Source organism: Rhineura floridana, chromosome 3 (genome assembly GCF_030035675.1).
Source record: "Rhineura floridana isolate rRhiFlo1 chromosome 3, rRhiFlo1.hap2, whole genome shotgun sequence".
In the NCBI taxonomy this organism is placed as follows: Eukaryota; Metazoa; Chordata; class Lepidosauria; order Squamata; family Rhineuridae; genus Rhineura; species Rhineura floridana.
Genome location: NC_084482.1, coordinates 232,074,813 through 232,097,027, shown reverse-complemented (window position 1 = coordinate 232,097,027; position 22,215 = coordinate 232,074,813). Strand labels below are relative to the sequence as shown.

The 22,215-nt window shown below is 44.5% G+C and overlaps 1 pseudogene; it reads left to right on the top strand.

The window, feature by feature from the left end:
* Positions 1–22,215, top strand: part of LOC133381958 (zinc finger protein 493-like) — a 31,285-nt pseudogene continuing 9,070 nt past the window's right edge.

Below are 22,215 nucleotides of genomic sequence, written 5' to 3'. Positions count from 1 at the left end.
GAAAAGCAGGTGGAAGCATCGGAGGAGCCCCTCTTCGTGCGCAGCGATGTTGGCGAGCGGGGCTGCGCGGGGGGAGCCTCGAGACAAAGGTAGGCAATGGGGCGGAGGGGAGGGTGGGAGGGGGAGACACCCCGCCTGAAGCGCCCCCTTCCCACGGACCCTCCAGATCGGAGGCTGCAGCTCTGCCCGTTCCCGTCCGCCTCTCCCCTGAGCTGCGCTGGCTGTGTTGGGCCGGATCGAAGCATCCCTCGGCAACATCACGCGGCTGAAGTTGGTTCCCAGTTCCTTATTTGCTTGAAGTTCAAAACACTAAAAAAGAAGAAAAGTTGACAGCTACAGAAACTTCAAGCCAAAGTTAACATGTCTCTGAACCCCAAAATATATGTTGTTGTTGTTGTTGTGTGCCTTCAAATCGATTACGACTTAGGGTGACCCTATGAATCAGCGACCTCCAAGAGCATCTGTTATGAACCACCCTGTTCAGATCTTGTAAGTTCAGGTCTGTGGCTTCCTTTATGGAATCAATGCATCTCTTGTTTGGCCTTCCTCTTTTTCTATTCCCTGCTGTTTTTTCCCAGCATTATTCTCTTTTCTAGTGAATCATGTCTTCTCATTATGTGCCCAGAGTATGATAACCTCAGTTTCATCATTTTAGCTTCGAGTGACAATTCTGGTTTGATTTGAAGGCAGTACATTTACATTTTTTATTATCTTTTCTAATGAATCATGTTTTCTCATGATGTGTCCAAAGTTTGATAACCTCAGTTTCATCATTTTAGCTTCTAGTGAGAGTTCTGGTTTAATTTGTTCTAACACCCAATTATTCGTCTGTTTTGCAGTCCACGGTATGCGCAAAGCTCTCCTCCAGCACCACATTTCAATTGAGCTTTTATCCGCCTTTTTCACTGTCCAACTTTCACATCCATACATAGAGATTGGGAATAACATGGTCTGAATGATCCTGACTTAAAAAAAATCTTAATTTCACATATACGCTCATGGGGTCTGAACTGGCAGTGACCGACCAGGAGAGAGACCTCGGGGTTGTGGTGGACAGCACGATGAAAATGTCGACCCAGTGTGCGGCAGCTGTGAAAAAGGCAAATTCCATGCTAGCAATAATTAGGAAAGGTATTGAAAATAAAACAGCCGATATCATAATGCCGTTGTATAAATCTATGGTGCGGCCGCATTTGGAATACTGTGTACAGTTCTGGTCGCCTCATCTCAGAAAGGATATTATAGAGTTGGAAAAGGTTCAGAAGAGGGCAACCAGAATGATCAAGGGGATGGAGCGACTCCCTTACGAGGAAAGGTTGCAGCATTTGGGGCTTTTTAGTTTAGAGAAAAGGCGGGTCAGAGGACACATGATAGAAGTGTATAAAATTATGCATGGCATTGAGAAAGTGGATAGAGAAAAGTTCTTCTCCCTCTCTCATAATACTAGAACTCGTGGACATTCAAAGAAGCTGAATGTTGGAAGATTCAGTACAGACAAAAGGAAGTACTTCTTTACTCAGCGCATAGTTAAACTATGGAATTTGCTCCCACAAGATGCAGTAGTGGCCACCAGCTTGGATGGCTTTAAAAGAAGATTAGACAAATTCATGGAGGACAGGGCTATCAATGGCTACTAGCCATGATGGCTGTGCTGTGCCACCCTAGTCAGAGGCAGCATGCTTCTGAAAACCAGTTGCTGGAAGCCTCAGGAGGGGAGAGTGTTCTTGCACTCGGGTCCTGCTTGCGGGCTTCCCCCAGGCACCTGGTTGGCCACTGTGAGAACAGGATGCTTGACTAGATGGGCCACTGGCCTGATCCAGCAGGCTCTTCTTATGTTCTTATGACTTTGGTGTTCAGTGATACGTCTTTGCATTTGAGGACCTTTTCTAGTTCTCTCACAGCTGCCCTCCCCAGTTCTAGCCTTCTTCTGATTTCTTCACTATTGTTTCCATTTCGGTTAATGATTGTGCCAAGGTATTGATAATCCTTGACAAGTTCAATGTCTTCATTGTCAACTGTGACGTTGCATAAATCTTCTGTTGTCGTTACTTTAGTCTTCTTGACGTTCAGCTGTAGTCCTGTTTTTGTGCTTTCCTCTTTTAACTTTCATCAGCATTTGTTTCAAATCATTACTGGTTTCTGCTAGCAGTATGGTATCATCTGCATATCTTCAATTATTGATGTTTCTCCCTCCAATTTTCACACCTCCTTCATCTTGGTCCAATCCCACTTTCTGTATGATATATTCTGCATACAGATTAAACAAATACGGTAATTAAATACACCCCTGTCTCACACCCATTCCGATGGGGAACCAATCGTTCTCCATATTCTGTCCTTGCAGTAGCCTCTTGTGCAGAGTATAGGTTGCGCATCAGGACAATGTTGTGGGACCCCATTTTAAAACATTCCATAGTTTTTCATGATCTACACCAGCCTTTCCCAACCGGTGTGCCTCCAGATGTTGTTGGACCACAGCCCCCATCAGCCTCAGCCAGTGGCTGATGGAAGTTGTGGTCCAACAACATCTGGAGGCACACCGGTTGGGAAAGGCTGATCTACACAGTCAAAGTCTTTGCTGTAGTCTATAAAGCACAGGGTGATATTCTTCTGAAATTCCTTGCTCCGTTCCATTATCCAACGTATGTTTGCGATATGATCTCTGGTGCCTCTTCCCTTTCTAAATCCAGCTTGGACATCTGGCGTTTCTCGCTTCATATATGTGTTCCCCTGTTGATTAGTCAACATCCCTACTCTTGGTCTAAATTTCCTTTTAATTTCTTCCTGTACTTCTGCGTACAATCTCTCAATTTCCTCTTCTTCTGTGTTTGCATTTGGAGCATAGACTTAGATGATGGTTATGTTGATGCGTTTCCCATTAAATCTCATTGATATCCCTCACTCAAACTTGGCATTATAACTTCTAATATCTTTTGTTATGTCACTTCTCACTGTTAGAGCAACCCTATTTCTTCTTAATTTCTCATTTCCTGCATAAAATATTTTGTAGTTGTCTGAAAATGTCCCATTCCCATCCACTTTAATTCACTCACGCCAACTATTTTAATGTTAATGCATTCCATTTCCTGCTTGACAATTTCTAACTTACTCTGGTTCATGCTTCTCACATTCCATGTTCCTATTGTGTACGTCTCACAACTCCGGACTCTCCTTTTGTATCTGTGTGCATCAGCCTGTGGGCTTCCTTTCAGCTTTGATCCAGCTGCATCATTAGTGACAGCGCTACTCATACTTGTCCTTGTTCTTCCCCAGTAGCTTGCAGAGTGCCATCTGACCTGGGGGTCTCATCTTCCAGCACTATCTCATGTTGCATGTAACAGGGGGCTAACATTTTGGGAAGGAGGGTATGCGAGCTGCCCTCTGGGCAGTGGAATGGGCCATTTTCCTGTCAGACAGGATTCATCCTAGGTTTGTAAATTCCAGCTGTGCACAAGTACTGGGCTGTCCACCTTAAATGGAGGAACAAGAGAGCAGGTTTTTGTTAAAATTCTCTCTCTCTGCATCTCTTTTCATAACCTGTTACCAAGCACCTACTGCTAAACTAACTCTGTACAAGGCCTCAAGTTCTGACAGTTAAACTCTGATATCAACAGAGTACAAATCATAATATATTCACAGGATTTCTCCACAGCATTTTGTCACCTTTCCTTTTCATTCCATCAGGATACATCTGGGGGGTCAAGGCTGAGGGAGAACCATCTGAAGTATCACTGGAAAAAGCTGAGGAGCAGATGCAGGAGCAGAAACGGAGGAGTCAAGATGGAGCAAAGAGACAAGAGGAGAGACACACTCCCACAGGGGAGAAACCTTATAAATGCTTGGAGTGTGGAAAGAGCTTCAGGTGGAGTAGCTACCTTATTTCACATCAAAGATGTCACACAGGAGACAAACCTTATAAATGCTTGGACTGTGGAAAGAGCTTCAGGTGGAGTAGTGACTTTACTCAACATCAAAGAACTCACACAGGGGACAAACCTTATAAATGCTTGGAGTGTGGAAAGAGCTTCAGTCAGAGTGGCACCCTTTCTTCACATCAAAGATGTCACACAGGAGACAAACCTTATAAATGCTTGGAGTGTGGAAAGAGCTTCAGGTGGAGTAGCACCTTCACTCAACATCAAAGAACACACACAGGGGACAAACCTTATCAATGCTTGGAGTGTGGAAAAAGCTTCAGTCACAGTGGCACCCTTAGTAAACATGGAAGAATTCACACAGGGGACAAACCTTATCAATGCTTGGAGTGTGGAAAGAGCTTCAGTCAGAGTGGCACCCTTACATGGCATCACAGAACTCACACAGGGGACAAACCTTATAAATGCTTCGAGTGTGGAAAGACCTTCAGTTGGAATGGCCACCTTACTTCGCATCAAAGATGTCACACAGGAGACAAACCTTATAAATGCTTGGAGTGTGGAAAGAGCTTCAGTCACAGTAGCCACCTTACTTCGCATCAAAGAACTCACACAGGCGACAAACCTTATAAATGCTTGGAGTGTGGAAAGAGCTTCAGTCAGAATAGCCACCTCACTTCGCATCAAAGAACTCACACAGGAGACAAACCTTATAAATGCTTGGAGTGTGGAAAGAGCTTCAGTGACAGTAGCCACCTTACTCTGCATCAAAGAACTCACACGGGACAAACCTTATAAATGTTTGTCGTGTGGAAAGAGCTTCAGTGAGAAATGTACCCTTACAGTGCATCAAAGAATTCACACTGGGGAAAAACCTTATAAATGCTTGGAGTGTGGAAAGAGCTTCAGTCAGAGTAGCACCCTTAGTAACCATGAAAGAACTCACACGGGGGACAAACCTTATCAATGCTTGGAGTGTGGAAAGAGCTTCAGTCAGAATAGCCACCTCACTTCGCATCAAAGAACTCACACAGGAGACAAACCTTATAAATGCTTGGAGTGTGGAAAGAGCTTCAGTGACAGTAGCCACCTTACTCTGCATCAAAGAACTCACACGGGACAAACCTTATAAATGTTTGGCGTGTGGAAAGAGCTTCAGTGAGAGTGGCACCCTTACATGGCATCACAGAACTCACACAGGGGACAAACCTTATAAATGCTTCGAGTGTGGAAAGACCTTCAGTTGGAATGGCCACCTTACTTCGCATCAAAGATGTCACACAGGAGACAAACCTTATAAATGCTTGGAGTGTGGAAAGAGCTTCAGTCACAGTAGCCACCTTACTTCGCATTAAAGAACTCACACAGGCGACAAACCTTATAAATGCTTGGAGTGTGGAAAGAGCTTCAGTCAGAATAGCCACCTCACTTCGCATCAAAGAACTCACACAGGAGACAAACCTTATAAATGCTTGGAGTGTGGAAAGAGCTTCAGTGACAGTAGCCACCTTACTCTGCATCAAAGAACTCACACGGGACAAACCTTATAAATGTTTGGCGTGTGGAAAGAGCTTCAGTGAGAAATGCACCCTTACAGTGCATCAAAGAATTCACACTGGGGAAAAACCTGATAAATGCTTGGAGTGTGGAAAGAGCTTCAGTCAGAGTAGCACCCTTAGTAACCATGAAAGAACTCACACGGGGGACAAACCTTATCAATGCTTGGAGTGTGGAAAGACCTTCAGTCAAAGTGGCCACCTTACTTCACATCAAAGAATTCACACAGGGGACAAACCTTATAAATGTTTCGAGTGTGGAAAAAGTTTCAGTGAGACATGCGCCTTTACTCAACATCAAAGAACTCATACAGGGGACTGTTAGAATAAGCAAAGTTGCATGTTCCCTTTAAGGGATATTTGGAGAAATATCCCATATATCTGTTTACCAGTGATGTAAGTTCCTAAAGGGTGGGGTTACCTGGCTTTCTCTTCCTCCTCCTTTGTCTGGGATTTTTGCATATTCTCTATTAAGTTTGAGGAGAGAAAGATTGATGGAATCCTTTTTCTTTCATCTAAGCTAGAAGCCTATGTTTCCTGAACATCTGAAAGGTCGTGAGTAAACATTCTTTATCTTTTACCTAAGAAGACTGTGTCCGTTATTATTTGTTTCTTTTTTTTTTTTACAATAATTTTTATTCAAATTTTCATAAAACAAACAAAACAAAATCATAAAACATTCAAAGACAAAAAACGAAACAAAACAAAAATGATTAAACAAAAAAATAAAATGTTGACTTCCCATTTGTCGCAGATCAGTTATAGGTCTACAATATATAACAATCCTGTCTCTTAAATTATATTACAAAATCACTTTCCTCCAGTAGTTATCTTAATTAATCATCAAATCTCATAAACATTACTTTATTCTTTCCACAAAAAGTCAAAGAGAGGTTTCAATTCTTTAAGAAATATATCTATCAATTTTTCTCCAAATAAACATGTCGATTAATCCATCTCGTTAATAATAATAATAATCTTATTGTCATAGCCATAGTCCAAATAAACATATCGATTAATCCATCTCATCAAAATCTGTTAGGTCCAATAATTTCAATAGCCATTATTCCATTATCCATATTAATTCCATCTTCCATCTTCAATAGTCCTGTTAAGTCCAGTAATTTCAGTGTCCAATCTTCCATTATCAGTATTCCATAATAATCTTGCTGTCATAGCCATAGTCATATAATAAGAGTCTGATGGGAATTTCCTCTATCCCAAATATTTTCTTGCCATCGATTCTGAATAAGTTGCTGAAATATTGTTGTAAAGTCATATCTCTGTTCTTCTTTTTTACAAAATGCACTGGCTCATCTCTTAAGAGTTTTTCCATTGTCACATGGCTGCAGTTAATTCCATAGATTTTCTCTATATCAAGCTCCATCACGTCATTCCAGTCCAGAAAATTATCCAAGCCATTGATAACTTTATCTCTAATATCTTCATTAATTTCTTCAGAGATAACGTTAAATTCCAAACAGTAGATTTTATTTCTAATATCCATAAACTCCAGATCTTTTTCCAATTCCACATTTGTTCCAATCTCCAGGGCTTGTATCTTCCCTTTATTTTTTCTTTTCTCATCTCTGATCTCATTCTCCTCTCTCATAGGATCCCCTATTTCTTTAAGCTCCTGCGTCATTTTGCTCAGTTCAATTTTCAGCTCCTTACTGCCCTGTCGCAGGGTTTGTTTCGTTATCTCAATCTCATCCATTATTTTCTGAAACATAATTACTTCCAGATTCTCAGCCACTTTCTTGATTGCCATTTTTAAAACCACGAAAACAAAACAAAACAAAAATAAAGAAGAACCACTTCTTATTTCAGCAACAATTGGGTTAATATTCCAGGCTTGATGACATCACAGTATAAACAGAGCAGCCTGCCTTATCTCTCTATGTTCAAGAATACAAAACAAATTTAGTTCCCAGCATCAAAACAGTTAGTGGCGTCGTGAAGAAGCAGATTCGTCAAAATAAAATAGACCAAAAAGAGAATAGTCCCAGACAATATAATGTTCCAAAGTTCATATTTTTTATTTTTTTCTCCTCGGAATTGAAATCCCTCTTCTGTTTATATCTTTAGAATGCACTTCCAGGACAGCTTTTTGCAATAGAAACAGAGATAAGCTGTTAATTTCGTGAATAACAGAGAAGAGTTATAGCTCACCCAGAAGTTCTTTAAAGCTGATTCATTTGACAAATCTCTTTTTGCTGCAACAATTTAAACCAAGTAAAAAAAAAGAATAGAAAGAAGGGTGCTTGCCTGTTAGTCCGTTTTCTCTTTGAAGAAAAGATAAACGTGTTGCATTAATCAGATAGAGCTTGTTCGGAAGTCCGTCCGGCATTGCTGGCTGGACCTTTTCTCATAAATTAATGAAATCCAGTCCTCCCAAAAAAAACAGGCTTTTGAGGTTGATCTCTACGTTTCTCCCTGCCCGGGAGAAATTTCATCAGTCAAAAAAAAAAATGTTCTGACTGATTTATATCTGAATAAGCTTCTTCTGAGGCGGGAGCCCGTCTCAAAAGCAGGCACAAGCGAAGTCACCCTTCCCGGAAGTCCCGTTATTATTTGTTTCTGAGGGGAAAGGTGGGCTGGTTTGATTCTCATCCAGCTGCTTGCATTTATATCTCTGCTTCAGAGCTTCAGGCGGGGTGTCTCCCCCTCTCCCACCCTCCCCTCCGCCCCATTGCCTACCTTTGTCTCGAGGCTCCACCCGCGCAACCCCGCTCGCCATCATCGCTGCGCACAAAGAGGGGCTCCTCCGATGCTTCCAGCTGCATTTCTCGCTGAGAGGCGGGGAGGGAAAGGGACGTCCCTCCCTCCTTTGCGCTCTTTCCTTTTGTTAACCCTTAAGTGGCTGGAGCTCCTCGGCTGCTTCCCACGGAGAGGGAGGGGAGGCGGTCCGTCCTCGCTTGCGCTGCGCTCTCCCGGAGCTCCCAGCAGAGAGAGGCTTCTTCATGGGCGGGGCTGGGGAAGTTATGAGGCTTTGCTCCTGGAGCCCCGAGCCCTGTGCGGTCGGCCAGAGGCTGGTTCTGGGCAGGTGAACCTTCCCTTTAGGCCGCCCTAACCCTAACCTTTGGCCCAGCAGTGGCGCCCCCTTGCTCTTGTCCCACCAGTGAGCTGTTGTAACATGTGGTCCCAGCTGCCCCGCCCCGGCGAGCCCCACTGAATTGCGAAGGCAAAGGCGTGCAAAAGGAGAAAGAGGAGGGGGCATGGGGGAGCAGGCGAGGGCGGGCGGGGCACCTCTTTGCAATGGGGAGACCCAACGCCCCCCAGGGGACCCCCTTGCAAAAGAAGCTGGGCAGCCTCCGAGACTCGCCTTCTTCAGGGTGAAAGCCAGCGAGTGCAGCTCCTAGAGGTGGATCGTCCCGCTCCTCCTCCTCTCCTCCCTCTGCCCCCAAATCCCCCCTCCGCTCCGTTGGAGAGGAGACTGGCCCTCCCCCCCATACAACCCCTGCAAGGTTTTTGGGGGGGATGTAGGCATAAAGTGCATCATTGCATTGCACTTTAGGGGAGGGGGGAGAGAGATAAATGTAAGAAATGTGGTTTTCCTTAAGGGAAAAAAACCCCTATGAGACCCCAAAATGGTCCCCTGTGGAAGACCCACGGCAGAGACAATTGTGAAGCAGTTTTCAAAGCTTTATTTCGTTCTTGCAAGAGCGGGCATCTACCAGAAGGCAGGCGCGCCCAACATGACATTGGTACAGACTTTTATCCCCTAGCCCGACGCTATGATTCCCTCCCCTGCCTCCTCATTGGCCAGAGGCAGAGTTCACAATCTTATCCGAAAACGCCTTAATGAGGTGCCACCCCTATTTATTTTTCTTATTACTTAGATCTAAGATGCTCTACACCAATATTTGTTATGTACATAATAATTAAGCAGAATATTATCAGAACACTCCTATTACATCAAACAAAGTAAAATTCCCCTATGATTCTTCCAAGCAAAAATCCCCTTTCTATATTAAAACAGACTTTGACCACAAACAGGCCTAGACTGTCTGAGTTCCAGATGGTCATGTTCTATCTTTACAGGAGAAAAACCCCTTTTTGCCTAGCAACTTTAACCCCAGTCTGCCTAAAGTCAGTCTATAAAACAGTCATTTAAAACAATCTATTTACTCAACTAATTTCCCTTACATCAAGCAAAGCAATTAAAGAATAAAAAACCTCATCTAAATCAGCCAAGCGTGAATCCTTTATCTATTTTAAAATTAACTTTGTCTAAAAGGCAAACAAAGCAGCTATAGCATGATACTTTGTGGTCGGTCATGTCCTGTTTAAAGAAAACGCCCCTTTTCTCTATCTACGTTAACTTCAGCCTCTATAGAATATCTATTACAAACAGTCTATCAACTTATGAACCATTTATTCTTAACAATAAAAATCACATATTTTATTTATCCTTAGAATATTCTGAAAAAGCAACATATTATATTTCACTTCTTACATAAAGGAGGGGAGAGACCCCCGGGCTTGCTTCTGAATACCCCTTGCTGGAAACTGCAGGAGAAGAGAGTTGCACTTTGCAGGCAGGGGCTGCTGGTGGGCTTCACATTGGGGGCAACTGGCTGGCCACTGTGAGGCTGGACTAGATGAACTCCCTTTGGCCCAATCCTGCAGGCTCTTCTGATGTTCTTATGAGACCCAGAATCAAATCCCGCCCCCCCTCAGCTACACAGCTGCCTGGCTGACCTTTGACCTGTGACTATTTCATAGCCCAGCCTACCTCATAGGAGTGTTGTGAGGATACAAGGTGGAGATCATTGATGTGTCACTCAAAATCTTGGACCTCCAGCATGTGCGATCTTGCACACTTATACCCACAGTATGCGTGAGGATGAGCATGTGGCCCAATGCATGTGTGCCTCCTATTATTGCAAACACTTAACTATGTCAAAAGGGGCCTGTGTTCAAATCTCTGCTTGGGAGTGACCTTGGCTGAGTGAAGGTGCTGTTGTGAAGACAAAGATGGCTGGGGGAGGGGGCTCAAACTGTAGAACTAGAAAAGGTACTCAAATGCAAAGATGTATCACTGAACACCAAAGTCAGGATCATTCGGACCATGGTATTCCCGATCTCTGTATGGATGTGAGAGTTGGACAGTGAAAAAAGAAGATAAGAGAAAAATCAACTCATTTGAAATGTGGTGTTGGAGGAGAGCTTTGCGCATCACCATATTTCAATGGAGTTGGTTTTTCTCTTATCTGCTTTTTTCACTGTCACAACCAGAACTGTCACTAGAAGCCAAAATGATGAAACTGAAGTTATCATACTTTGGACACATCATGAGAAGACATGAGTCACTAGAAAAGACAATCATGCTGGGAAAAACAGAAGGGAGTAGGAAAAGAGGAAGGCCCGATGGAGAATTTTTATTTTTCTCCTGTGGGATCTTTGCTGGGGGTCCTTTAAATAATATAAAGCAAAAAGGTAGGCCTTTATTTCTTACAAGCATATGCAGGGTCAGTCCCCCCCCAAAAAAAAAGTCTGGAGAGGACTGCAAAGAGGTACAGTCTGCATAGATCCTTTATACCTTATTGAATACACATGTGACATTAGTTCACCAATCGCATAAGATTCCTTTCCCCATAACATCACAATTCTTCCTCCTGAATTGTTTCCAACCAACCAGATAGCTTTATTTTAATGAATTCATGCATATTCATAGTTTTACAGATACCTTCCATCTCATTGTCTTTGTTGTCTTCCCAGATTGATATCAATCTGTCCCCTTGACTGATATTACCCCTATTCTACTGTCATACGTCATTACTGATGATTTTGTACTATACATTCCATTCCATCATGGCTTCTGATCAGCCAAGCTGGCCAGGGACATCTCTTAGGACATTACCACCTGTTCTTTTAAGTGATACCATGAGGCAAGGCCAAGTTTGGTTCACTTGGAGTGACTGGAAGTTTTATGTGAAATTCCGCTTCTAACTACCTTGCTATAGAGAAAGATTAATTTTAAATCACCATACTATAGCTGAAAGCCACACAATATAAAGGATGGTTAGGGAACGCAGTAAAGGGGTAACTCTGAGCCAGCCACTCTCCATCAAACACAGAGGGAAGAAGGAGGTAGCCCACCTCAGAATTCCTCTCACCTCGAAGGCACACATTACATTTATGGAGTAAAATTATACACATCATACTATTGTAAAAAATCAGTATCAAGCTAAAATTTCCACCTTGATTCTGTTATGAAGACTTCCCTTAGCTGAGGCCATTGCTCTGTAGCATATGAGACCAGAAACCTCGTTTTCCAAGGTCAGATAGTAAAATGTATATTAATCAAAAGATTGTATGCATTTTGCTTAAAACAATACTGGATTAATGATCTGCGGTCATGCATTAGCCAATCTTGGCACAGAAAGAGCTCAGAAACTTGCAGCAAGGTGAGCTTGACCATTTTCCTGCTTTCCCTACACACAGGCCTGCTTCTAATGCCTGTTGTGTGTGAATATAGGGAAAGAAATCCATTTTTCCTTCATTATTTTTCAAGGGCCCAAATTGCTTGGGGCCAGGATGCTTGAGAGATCCTCCATCATCCCCCCCTTCGAAGATAATTAGCTTCCCACAATTCTCTTAACAGCCGTGGAGCTCCTTCCATGCCTACAGCTGGGCCTGCTGGAAGTATCTGTTCACTGCTTCAAAATTCTTCAGAAGGCTCATCTGCTGTTGTGCTTCTGAGACCCCGTCCTTGGTCTCAGGTCCTAGGGATTGCTTGTGAGCGCTAGGGCTTGCCACAAGTCTTCGTAGGGGCTTTGTTTTGACCCATTTCCTTGGTGAGAGTGGAGTTGAGGATGTCTCCTTCTTACAGATTTTCGGACTTGATGTAGGGTGTTGTTCAGCTGCTCCCAGTTGCAGTTAAAAATGAGCTCAAGCTGCTTTGCAGACAAGTATCTGTAGCCTGCTGTATAGACCCCCTTTGATGACGAGCAGGTGAAGGCTTTGCAACTGCCAGATAGAACGGAAGATTGGCTCCTCTCATCCTTCTCTTCTGGTACTGGTGGCTTGCGTCTGGGCATGGGTGGCTTCTCCCAGAGCACGCCTCAAGGCCAAACCGTTCCTCTTTAGATGGTTGACCTGTATTTAAACAGGCCAAAACTGGATAGGAAGCTGCAGATTATTATTATTATTTATTTAATTTGTATCCCGCCCTTCCTCCCAGCAGGAGCCCAGGGCGGCAAACAAGGCACTAAAAACACTTTAAAGCATCATAAAAACAAATCCTAAAATACATTAAGACAAAACAGCGTTAAAAACATTTTTAAAACTTTTTAAAAAAGGGTTAAAAACATTATTAAAAAACATATTAAGCAACTCTGACACAGACTGGGATAGCTCTCAACTTAAAAGGCTTGTTGAAAAAGAAAAGTCTTCAAAAGGCGCTGAAAAGATAGCAGAGATGGCGCCTGCCTAATATTCAAAGGGAGGGAGTTCCACAGTCTGTTCATGGGTCATCTGGTTGTTCATCTGTTCTGTATTATCTTAATTTATGGATTTTAAACAGGAAAAGCATCAAGTTTTTATGGGCTTTATGCGGATGTCCATGTATTTAAAAATGGAGCAGACAGATTTGGCACAAAAAGAAAAACTATTAAATGTGCAGCTACTAAATATTGTGGCAAAGCAGGAACGAAGTGAAAAGACATTGTTACTTATTAGTGGTTAACATTCCCATGCAAAACTGAGCAGTCTGTGTAGTAAGGTGGATGCCAAAAAATTAATTTATTTCTATTTAACATCTATTTAACAGAAATTTTATACTGCTTAATCATTACATTAAATCTAAAATATGCATTAAAGCCTAAAAAATACAGAAGTGCAGGGTATATTAATGATAGTGACGGCCACCCTCCTGCCTTTTTTTTGCTGCTGGGTTGAGAATGAGATGCTTTTTAACACCTTCTCCAACAACAGACATTCGTAGGAGTCAGTAAGCATGAAAGAGGATAATGTTAGCTGCTTAGAAGAGTCTTCTCATTGGCAGAATTAACTCCTTTCACCTTGGCTCCAATAGCAGGAAAATACAGGGAGCTTGCTAGAAGACTTTTCTCACTGGCAAACACACTCCCTTTTATTCTGATTGGCTCCCGCTCACAGGGTTGTTGTTAGGATTAAAGTTGGGGGAGAGATACATGTACACTTCCTTGTGTTCCTTTGAGAAAAGATGAGAAAAGTCCTTTACACAAGAGGATGAAAAAAAGCATGAAGGGGCGATTTCCCCTGAAACTCATCCTTGGAAAAAAAATCCCACTGCGACTCAGATTCAGTAATAGTCCATCCCTCGCATCCAGTAACAGTGCAATCCTAAACGCGTTTCTCAGAACTCTCTCCCAAGTTCAATGGGTCATAGCAACTGCACCAGGGACTGCAGTTGTCAGGGAATGCTAAACACGCTTCCTGAATAGATTTGCCGATGATGCCCTTCGGACCGTGGGATTAGTTCAAGGCCATTCCATGCTTGGTGGGCTGTGGAATGAAACTTTAATTTGCTCAAAATGGGTGACTTTTTCCGGGGTGGGTGGGTTCAGTGAAATGGCCCGCATGGCAGCTTCAGTCGGTGATGGAAGGTTTTGTTCCCAGTTTATTTATTTTATTCATTTATTTAAAATATTTCTATCCCATCCTTCTACCCTACAATAAGGCACTCAGGGCGGCTACAATAAAATAACACACACATAGGATAAAATACACAATACAAACATTACAGTAAATTAAAATGCATAAAATACATAAAATGCATTATGCATGCACATACAGACATAATGTATATATGTGCATACACATATAAGAAAGTGAGAATAAAAGAACTTAAAAGATAAAAAACTTAAAACGGTGTCAGGCTGACCCGTCAGTCCCAACCAAAGGCTCTCCGGAACAAAATAGTTTTTACAAGTTTCCAGAAGACCATCAGGGAGGGAGCAAAGCGGGCTTCTTGGGGCAGGGAATTCCAAAGTCTGGGAGCCACAATTGAAAAGGCTCTCTCCCGCGTGAGCACTCGCCTTTTAAAATGGGGGCTTGGTACAGAGCCTTTGTAGCTTTCCTACCAAAGTAACAATTGTATTTTATTCAATTCCCCCCCGCCGCCCTAATAGATCCATCTGCTGTGCAGATATATTAATAGTTAAGCTTGTTCCCTGTAGGACACTCCCAATGTGATTCTCTTTCCTGTCAGCCAGAATCGCTGCTCACACAGGTGTCCAAACAATAGCTTCCAAAGACTTGTGCACGGTTACTTTGGAGTCAGGTGCATTGCACTCCTTGGGCTTTACTACCGAAGAAATACGCGTGATAGTGTCAACTGCTTGGCAGCCAAATTTGTCCTGTGTCCTAACGAGATGTTGCCCCCTGGTGGTCTGTGCTAGTATATATGTTTGTGTCAAACACCGGAGGAGAGGAAGCGACTGCACGGCAGGAGGGGAGATAAGCTGATACGGTTTTTCCTCTTTTCGGATTTTCTGTGGGTTTCTTTGCTTCGGATTAAAAGGGGAAAGCAGCGGGACGCCTCCCCTTTGCCTCCTATGTCATGTGATTGCTGCGATGAAAACCACTTTGAGGACCAATTTCTTGGGCTGGAAAATGGCACATGTATTTTCTTAACATTTGTTGTTTTTGTTAAATGCCTGCAAGTCGATTAGGACTTATGGCAACCCTATGAATCAGCGACCTCCAAGAGCATCTGCTGTGAACCACCCTGTTCAGATCTTGTAAGTTCAGGTCTGTGGCTTCCTTTATGGAATCAATCCATCTCTTGTTTGGCCTTCCTCATTAAATAAAGAAAAACTAGACCAGCTTCTTCTTCCCACTGCAGAGACCAACTAAGTGCCCCAAAGAGCAGCAGGACAGGAGTGCAGAAGCCTCGTCTCCCCCTCAAGTTTCCCAGCGACTGGGATTCAGAGATGCCTCTGATCATGGAGGAAGCGCACTCAGCCATCTTGACTGGCATCTTTGCCTCCATGAATTTCTCCATTCCCTTTTAAAATAATCTCATTTGGTGGCCATCAGCAAATCTTGTGGCAGGGGATTTTACACTTTATATATTGCCTATCATAAAAATGGTGTACATTGAAACATAAAACACCATCAAAAATAAAAATGAAAATACAGCTATCATTAAGGTGATTGGTGGGACAAGAGCAGGGGTGGCCGACACTGCTGGGCTAAGAGTTAGGGTGAGGGCTGCCTCAAGAGGAGGTTCACCTGCCCAGAGCCAGCCGCTGGCCGACCGCACAGGGCTCGGGGCTCCGGAGCGGAGCCTAACTCCCCCCAGCCCCTCCCGTTAAGAAGCCTCTCTCAGCTAAGAGCTCCGTGAGAGCGCAGCGCAAGCGGGGACTGACCCCCCCCGCGCTCTCACGTGAAGCAGCCGAAGAGCTCCAGCCACTTAAGGGTTAACACTCGACAACGGAGTGGAAGGAAAGAGCGCAAAGGAGGGAGGGACGTCCCTCTCCCGCCCCGCCTCCCTGCGAGGACTGCAGGCTGGAAGCGCCGGAGGAGCCCCCTTTGCGCGCAGCGATGCTGGCGGGCGGGGCTGCGCGGAGGGAGCCTCGAGCCAAAGGTAGGCAATGGGGCGGGTGGGAGAGGGGAGGAGCCCCCTGAAGCGCCCCGCCCCGCAGACCCTCCCGATCGGAGGCTGCAGCTCCGCCCCGTCCCGTCCGCCTCTCCCCTGGGCTGCGCTGGCTGTGGTGGGCCGGATCGAAGCATCCCTCGGAACATCTGCGGTTCTGCTGATGAATTTCGGGGCCTTCACCTTGGAGATGGAGGCGCCTCGTAGTCGGGGCAGAGCTAAGGAGACGACAGTGCGCTAAATGGGCCGCTTCTTCATCTGTCCACGTTTGTCCTTTGGTTCAGCTGTGATAGTTGAATAGTCAGGCTCTTCTTTCAATACTGCCATTCTGCCAGCCCTCCCCAGTTTCCTGTTCTGTTAGAATTAAAGTCGCCATTTAATTCCGGAAAGCAGAAACGTGGCTGCCCTCCTTGTTTTAGGGTAGCCCGGCAGACAAACTGTTTAGCGAGTGACGTTTTTCCTGAAATAGGTGCAAATTGGTGGGAGTGACTTCCCTCCCTCTTCTTGCACCAGGTGTAAGTTCCCTACTAAATCAGAGGCTATTATCCAGTTTCTCCACACCACACACCTTTATGGCACATCCACAGTGTACATGGAAAGAATGTGGCTTCCTCCAAAGAGTCCTGGGAGTTGTAGTTGAGGGAAGCCATGTGCTTTACTTTTGTGCTGAATGTGCTTTAAATGTCTGGTGTGATCATACACTTCTATCTTGTCTGCTCTAAGCCTTTTTTCTACAGCAAAAATCTTTTAAGGATATTTCCTTCCACAGAGGTTTGCGGGGCACTAGGCTCTCTTGGATCAATTAAAGCTGAACTCACGTAGTGCAGGTGTGTGTTATGTGCCTTCAAGTTGATTACGACTTATGGCGACCTCCAGGAGCTTCTGTCGTAAACCACCCTGTTCAGATCTTGTAAGTTCAGGTCTGTGACTTCCTTTATGGAATCAATCCATCTCTTCTTTGACCTTCCTCTTTTTCTACTCCCTTCTGTTTTTCACAGGATTATTGACTTTTCTAGTGAGTCATGTCTTTCCATTATGTGTCCAGAGTGTCATGAAAACTTGAATTCAAGATGGTTGTGTAGCAAAGAATTGTGGGGTTTCATTTTTAATGTGAGATCTTAACAGGTTAACATGTGGTTTCTGTATTAGAGCTATGAGTTGTTACGACATGTGTCCTTGGGAACCTGAGTGTGTGAACTTGCCATCCACATGTCCCATGAAACACACCTCCTTTAGAGTAGGGGGATCATTTGCTAGGGATAAAACAAGTGCTTTGCCCTGAAATGTGTCTCAGTGGTGTGTGTATAACCCAAGAAATACAGATCCAAACCAGACTAAAGCAAACCTTTCTTTTCTTGAGAGAAAAGAGAAGAATAGCATCACAAAATTACTGGGTGCGTGGCAGCATTAATCATTAATATCCTAACCCATTCATAACTAAAAACTAAAGAGATCAAAGGACCCTATTACTATAGAGAGGGACCAGTAGGAGAGATTACCTATCCTAGGTCCAGGAGTGGGCAGTGAGATGCAGCTGAAGTGGTGTGGAAGAGCTCTGGCCCAAAATCAGGAAGGAATTTGTTTGCCTCGAGGCAGGTGCCAAGACCCAGAATCCCTTCCTGGTTCTGTCCCTGCCGTCCCTCGTTGCGTTCTTTGAGAGCGTAGTTACACATGGTGGAGCTGAGATCGCCAATACGCCTCTCCCTGGATCTCAAGCCTCTCTTTTAAAAGACACCTTTTCTCTCTCACCCCCTGCAGAGGAGGGGTCTGAGTATGAGGTGATTGTGTGTGTGTGTGTGTGTGCATGTTTCTAGCTGACACTGAGAAACTCAGGCTACTTTTCCAAAGCTTTCTTTTAACGATGGGATGATTCTGCTAGGCTAGAGGGAAATCTGCCAGGGAGAAGATACCATTTATTCCAATTGCTCACGGTTATTTTTGTTGCTCATGGAATGGCTTTGTTGTACACAGTACCTCAGGAATTCATAAGGGTGTGTGGGGTGGGAGTTATAGGCCAGCAGGCTCCAGGGACTTGCACCTCGGAACACTCCCCCCGTTGAAAAGCATCTGAATTATACAGCCACAAGAGTGCCTGTATACTATAGCCAGTGTGGAGTTTTCACATTCCGCAATGATGAATTGAAAATACCCCCATGCCATTCTGATGCTTCCCATAAGCTCATTTCAAACTAAAACCTTACCAAACTTACAGTCCTGCACTCAGAAACACTTGCCTCTAAATTTTCATGGCGATACACAAAACAGTCAGACAGAACAGAGTTCAAAGTCTAAAAAGAGAGAAAAAAAACCCAGAGCTCTTCTGGACGATTTTCTGTCAGAGTTCTCATAATATGTTGAAATTCATTAAAAAGCAGCCATGTTCACAGAGTACCTGTAATCCTAATACTGACCTTGCCCCACACTCTGACCTTCATCTTCTGCAGTTTAAAAGTTAAAAAAAGACTGGCTCATTTTCAATTAATTTAAGAAATTTTGTCTGGGACCCAATGATAATGTCGGGCATGCTCAGTAAGAACCAACTGTCAGTGTTCTAAAAGCCTCACAGCTGTTGGGCCTGGCTAATCAGGAGGCCACACCCACACCAGGCCTTGATTTCAGCTGAGACAGTCATGGCTTCCCCCAGAGAATCCTGGGAAGTGTAGTTTGTGAAGGGTGCTGAGAGGAGACTCCTATTCCACTGACAGAGGTCCAGTGGCCAGATGGTTTAACAGTCAGCCACTCGGATTTAAGGTCTGTGAGGGGAACAGGGCATCTCCTAGCAACTCTCAGCACCCTTCACTAACTACACTTCCCAGGATTCATTGGGAGAAGCCATGACTGTCCAAAGTGAAGTGTGGACAGCTTTGGTTTAAATTTGGGTGGGAGGCTACATGTGCCTGCTGTAGAATAAAAAGGTGGGGGAAACACTGAAAAGCAATGATACTGTTCACAATTTTTTCTTTTGGAAAGGAAAGGGGCTTCCCCTCTGCCTAGTGCCCACCCCCCCAATCTCTCGCCTCCCCCTCCCCTGGGTCAGTGTTGGACTAGGACCTGGGAGTCCAGGGCTTAAATCCCCACCCAGCCATGAAGCTCACTGGGTGACCCTGGGCCAGTCACTGCCTCTCAGCCTCAGAGGAAGGCAATGGGAAACCCCCTCTGAATACCATTTACCATGAAAACCCTTGCACCTCGTAACAAAGGTTAACCCACGAGTGGCCAGAAGCTACTAAGGGGGTTTCCTAAACTGGATCCCATCCATTTTGAAAGCCCTTGATAATATTTGTGTTTCCCTCCCCTTCCGCAAAATCCTGGTGAACAAAGTCTTGCAAGTAGCTTGAGCTGGTGGTGCTAGGCACTTGGGAAAAGTGGAAATGAGATTTGCACTGAGAAGGTTCAGGGCTCTGGCTGGCAGAGACTCCTAAACTGGTTCGTGTCCCTTTAGATACCCCCCCTTGTTTTTCCTTTTGAGAGTCAATCAGGCAGGAGAAGCTGGTGGCAACAGCTTTCCTCATGAGTGACTTGATCTGGGAATGTGATGTTTGAAGGTGGCTCATCCCTGAACTTATTCTGAGATGAGGTTTGGATGTTTGTGTGTGTACTGTTGTACTCCTTGCATTTGGCTTTTGGTGTTAGAGACTTCTAATCTATGGCTCTTCAGGCAGGCTTTTGGGGTGGGTTAGGTTTTATTATTATTGTTGAGATTTTTAATGTTTTAATGTATTTGTATGTTTTTATTTTGTACACCGCCCAGAGTGGCTGGACAGCCAGCCAGATGGGCGACTAATAAATTTAATTAATAAATAAATAAAAGAGGCAGCCGTGGAGGGAACCAAACGCTTTATGAGTCCAGTAGAGCGCCTATCGAAAATAAATGGTTGATTAAGAACGGAAGGTGTGTGTGGGATGATGATTCTTTTAAGTTGGATGACCCCATAGAAACCATGAATGAAGCCTTTGAGGGTTATTGTAAAGAGTACAAGCCCTCAAGATCAAAGGAAAGCACTGCAGCCACTTGGACACTTTATAATGCATGTCAGGATTTGTTAGATCTGTTAAAGGAGGAATGCAAGAAAAATCAGGAGTCAAGAACTAAGTTGGCTCAGGCAGAGTAGGCATTCGATCAGGAAAGAGAGGCCTTTGCAAAAGAGCGCATCAGTTTGACTGAAGCATTTAAAAAGGAACGTGTGGACTTGAATGAAGGGTGGAGAAATGATTGTGACACTTTTGGCCCTGAACGAATGGATAACAGGAAAAAAATCAGGTGGGCTTCTTCTTTAAGACAAATGGAGAGGGAGCGAGACGAGGCATCAGCCCAGGCTGAGATGGCTCGTAAGGACTTGAAAAAGAAAGAGGAGGAACGTACCAGGGCAGAATTAACTGCTGAACACCTATTGGTTAGAGCACGAGAGCAATGGTTGAATGTTAGCCACGGTGAGTGCAGAGCTCAAATTAAAGAACTGGAAAAACAGCTACAGATCCAACAAGGGCTGGTGGCCACAGTCATGCATGTTTCAAGTGATGGCTGTATTTAAATCCTGAATGGAAGGAGTCACAGGAACTGGCACCCATTATCATGAAAAATGTGGTGGAAACCACTGGGATGGGACCAGCTCATAATAAACTTGTCCAAGAGATTGTACGTTGGTCCCCTCCCCAGGCAAAGGCAGTGGCTGATAGTTTGGGTTTATTTATTTATTTATTAGATTTGTTAGACGCCCATCTGGCAGAGGTTAATCTGCCGCTCTGGGTGACTTACAACAAAATACAATATAATCCATGTAAAAACAATTCAAAAAGCAAACAGTATAAAATTTAAAAACTGAATAAACCCCCACGGAACTACCCTCTGCCACCCTAACCCCCTTCCCAAGCCTGGTTAAAGAGCCACGTTTTCAAGGCCCGAGTAAAGCATAACAAGGAAGGGGCCTGACGGAGGTCAGTTGGCAAAGAATTCCAAAGTGAGGGAGCCACTACTGAAAAAGCTCTGGACTGTGTCCTCCTCAATCTCGCTGCTTTTGTTGGGGGAATAAGAAGCGAACCATTCAAGGATGATCTTGTAAGCCGGCGCCCCTGGTGCGAGTTGAGGCGACTCTTTAGGTAAAGTGGGCCAGCCTCGTGGAGTGCCTTGAAAGTTAAAGCCAGGATCTTAAATTTGGCCCTAGCAACCACCGGTAGCCAGTGCAGTTCCTTAAGTACTGGGGTAATATGATCACGGCAGCTGCAGCCCTTAATCAGGCGAGCTGCCGCATTCTGCACTAGCTGCAGCTTACGGACTGTTCTCCAGGGAAGACCCACATATAACGCATTACAATAGTCCAGCCGGAACAGAACCAGAGCATGTACCACATTAGGGAGCAGGTGGCTCGGGAGGTAAGGGCGTATCCTACGAATGAGGTGAAGTTGGTAAAGCGCCGCCCGACTAACAGCTGCTACCTGTGCTTCCATGGATAGCTGGGAGTCAAGAATGACCCCCAAACTCTGGATGTGGTCTCTTAGGGGCAGTTGTATCCCATTAAGCACCAAATCCGTAATCCCCAGCTTCTCTTTATCACCCACCAACAGAACCTCAGTTTTATCGGGATTCAGTCTAAGTTTACTCCTGCTCATCCAGTCCCTCACAGCCTCCAGACAATTAGATAGCCTTTCTATCGCCACCAGTGGGAGGGACTTAAATGAGAGGAAAACCTGGGTATCATCTGCGTATTGATGGAATTGCAGTCCAGATCTCCTGATGATACCTCCCAGTGGCCTTACATAGACATTAAATAACGTTGGGGAGAGGATAGAGCCCTGTGGTACCCCACATGTAAGAGGCCAAGGCTCTGAGACCTCCTGTCTCAGTACCACTCTCTGGTATCTCCTAGAGAGGAAGGAGCGGAACCACCGTAAAACGGTGCCTCCAATCCCGAGTCTCAAGGCAATCTAACAAGATATTGTGGTCAACAGTGTCGAAGGCCGCAGAAACGTCCAGGCGAACAAGGAGGGTATGCTCCCCTCTATCTAGTGCCCTTCTCATCTCATCCACCAGGGCTACCAGGGCTGTTTCTGTCCCATGTCTGGGTCGGAATCCCGATTGAAATGGGTCAAGGTAGTTCACTCCATCTAAGTACGCCTGTAATTGGATTGCCACCACCCGTTCGACCAATTTACCCAGGAATGGCAGATTTGAAACTGGGCAGAAGTTGTTTAAATCCAA